Source organism: Oryctolagus cuniculus, chromosome 9 (genome assembly GCF_051225735.1).
Source record: "Oryctolagus cuniculus isolate XC-2025 breed Fujian yellow rabbit chromosome 9, ASM5122573v1, whole genome shotgun sequence".
Lineage (NCBI taxonomy): Eukaryota > Metazoa > Chordata > Mammalia > Lagomorpha > Leporidae > Oryctolagus > Oryctolagus cuniculus.
This window is the reverse complement of record NC_142875.1, coordinates 67,297,485-67,300,972: the sequence shown is the minus strand read 5'-3', so window position 1 is coordinate 67,300,972 and position 3,488 is coordinate 67,297,485. Positions and strand designations below refer to the sequence as shown.

Here is a 3,488-nt window from a genome sequence, read left to right as displayed (position 1 = left end):
CCTCCAGGAGGCTGAATCCTTTCTGTCTCTGGGGTCTTTTTCTTTTAGTTTTCTGCTCTCACTGAAATCTTTGTGCCGCCATCTTTTCTAAGACGTACACAGCAGTTTAGGATGAATAATTTCTGCCTGAAAGCCATGCTCATATATTTCGACACTTACTTCCAGTTTCTTATTTAATTGAGATTAACTTCTTTGTGTATATGACTTTCTAATTTTGGGATTGTTGTCTTAGAATGGGACTTGAGAGAGGAAATACTGGATCAAAGAGTGTAAGTGCTTATAAAACTCTAGATGTCTACAAGCTAACTTATCTTCACAGGTGTTTTCCTCAAATTCCCTTGGATGCAAGAAATCACTCAGGTTACTTCGGTCACGGGAAAGTTGGTAGAAACATTCAGGGTAAGAATCTAAGCCATGAAGCCAGGCCTCAGAGTAACCTCAAAGAATGAACAAGAAATTAAGCTGCGTGGGCTGTGGCTGGAGGTGGCTCTGGATGCAGGGCAGCTCTGGGGACTGGCTGCTGTGCTCATTACCAGCAGGGGCAGCCCAAGACGCTCTGTCCCAGACATCTGCCTTTCCAACTGGCCTGTTTCATCTTGTGCTCCTGTTATCAACTTCTCCACTCCCTTCCACATTTTTGGTTAATTTCTACCATCGAAGGCATCTGATTGGCTCAGCTAACAGTCATCAGGCATATTTAGACTGAATTTTATTTCAGACTATTTCATGGGTCCATTGCACAGATCGTGCTTGGCTGCCTTTGTTTAAGTACCCTCTTCTGTCTCAATTTTGATGGGGTTAAGAGGAGCGGAACATGGCTCCTCTCTGTTGACTTTATTGTAATCAGCTTATAATTTTCCAAATATTTAACCACTAATGGCACAGGCAGTGATGAGTCAATTCTGACTGGTGTGCCATCAGGAGTGCCAATGGCCCAGTGGACATGGGGTCATTCTCTCCCATACCAGTTTACATGTCCCTCAAAAAGGTATCATAGCACTACTCACAACAGCCACAAAGTGGAAACAACCCAAATGCCCATCCACAGATCAAGAGATGCACAACTTATTGTATACCTACAGTAGAATATTATTTAGCAATGGAGGAGAGTGAAGTACTGATACCTGCTAGAATGTGGATGAACGTTGAAAATACCATGTGGATGAAAGAAAACAAATTCAGAAGACTATCTATTAGAGTATTTCATTTATATAAACTCTCCAGACTCAGGAAATGCATCATTGGTGGCTGCCAGGAGCTTGGCATGGGAAACAACTGCTGGTGGGTGCTGAGTTCTTTCTTAGGGTGAAGGAAATGTTTTGTAAATATACCAAATGCCACTGAATTGTACACTTAAAAATGGTAAAGCTTATGTTAAGTAAATCTTGATTTAAAAAAGCAGTACATCAAAAAGATGGGTGATGTTGCACATCTGCCAATGACAAATGGACATTCATAGCCTTTTTAAAATTTCTGCACAGGCCACTTGGCATCTGGTTGTTCTAAGATCAATGTATTTTATTATCATGACTGTTCGTTTGTTCAACAAATATTTACTAAAGCTCTTTCAGGTGTCAGGTGCTGGGGACATGGCAGTGAACAGTCCTAGGGAGGCTGTCCCCACTGGCTTCTTACACAGTGGATTAGAATCAAGCCTGTGCTGGCTGGCGCCACGGCTCATTAGGCTAATCCTCCACCTGTGGCGCCGGCACCTCGGTTCTAGTCCCAGTTGGGGCACTGGATTCTGTCCCAGTTGCTCCTCTTCCAGTCCAGCTCTCTGCTGTGGCCTGGGAAGGCAGTGGAGGATGGTCCAAGTGCTTGGGCCCTGCACCTGCATGGGAGACCAGGAAGATTGGCGGCCATTTGGGGGTGAACCAACGGAAGGAAGACCTTTCTCTCTGTCTCTCTCTCTCTCTCACTAACTCTGCCTGTCAAAAAAAAAAAAAAAAAAATCAAGCCTGTGCTAAGCGCCATGGCTATTTTGCAAATTTATAATGGAGTTAGAAGAGCTCCCTGGCAAAGTGCCCTTTTAGGTGAGATATGAAAGGTGAGGAAGGTTGGCTGCCCTACAAAGCTGGGGAGTGGGTGTGGATGGGGTTAGGATGGTGGGAGGACAGTAATACCAGTTCTGAAGGCCCCAACATGGGAAAGAGCCCTAAAGGCTGTTCATTTTGACCTTAGAAACAATGGGAAGTCAGTGAAGAGTCTTATATGTGAGATAAAATGAGATTGGTGTATTAATCTGATAAGAACAGGTACTACACTTGATCTTAGCCAAAAGACCGAGAAGTGATTAGATTTGTGTATTAAAAAACGATCCCACTGCAGAGAGAGTGCAATGAGGGAGAGCTTGAGGGAAGGCAGGGAGACCACTTAGAAGATATTGTCCTAGTCTTTTTTTTTAATTGACAAAAAAGTATATATATTGATGGGGTATAGCAAGTTTTCTTTTTTTAAAGATTTATTTATCTATTTGGGAAACAGAGTTACAGAGAGGCAGAGGCAATGGCCGGAGCCGGGGCAGTCTGAAGCAAGGAGCCAGGAGCCAGGAGCTTCTTCCAGGTCTCTCACGTGGGTGCAGGGGCCCAAGGACCTGGGCTATCTTCCACTGCTTTCCTAGGCCATAGCAAAGAGCTGGATTAGAAGTGGAGCGGCCGGGACTCGAATCTGTGTCCACATGTGATTCCAGCACTGCAAGTGGCGACTTTACCTGCCAGGCCACAGTGCCAGCCCCACAATTTGTTTTAAAATCTGTATACATGTGGAATAGCTAAAGCAGGCTAAATAACATATACACTATCTTACATGCTTTTTTTCTGTGGTGAGAACTCTTAAAATTTACTCTCTAAGCAATTTTCAAGAATATAATACATTATTGTTAACTATAGTCACCATGCTGTAGAATCTATCTAAATGATTTCCTTCTGTATAACTGAAATTTTGTATGCTTTGACCAACATCTATCAATCTCTTCACCTCCCTAGCCCCTATCTGTCACAATTCTACTCACTGTATTTATGAGTTAAACTTATTAGATTCCACATACAAATGAAATCATGCAATATTTGTCTTTCCATGCCTGGCTTATGTCACTTAACACAATGTTCCCTGCATTCATCAGTGTTGTACAAGTGGCAGGACTTCCTTTTTTTAAAAGGCAAAATAGTATTCCATTGTGGATATGAAGGCACTTCAAAAAGTTCATGGAAAAATGGGATTAAAAGATAAGTGTTTTATTGCAAAACTTTTGGAAATCATAAGTTTTTTCATAATATATATTCTCCATATACTTTTTGAAGATCCTTCATATATTCCACATTTTCTTTATCCATTCATCCTTTGGTATGTATTTAGGTTGTTTCTATTTCGTGGCTATTGTGAATAGTGCTCCAATAAGCTTAAGAGTGCATTTGTCTCTTTGACACTCTGATTTCATTTCCTTTGGATATATGCCTGATGGCAGGATTACTGCATCATATGGTAGTTCT

The 3,488-nt window shown here is 41.9% G+C and overlaps 1 pseudogene; it reads right to left on the bottom strand.

The window, feature by feature from the left end:
- Positions 1-2,157: 2,157 nt before the first annotated feature.
- Positions 2,158-2,294, bottom strand: LOC127487264 (U2 spliceosomal RNA; annotated as a pseudogene).
- Between the last annotated feature and the right edge of the window lie 1,194 nt (positions 2,295-3,488).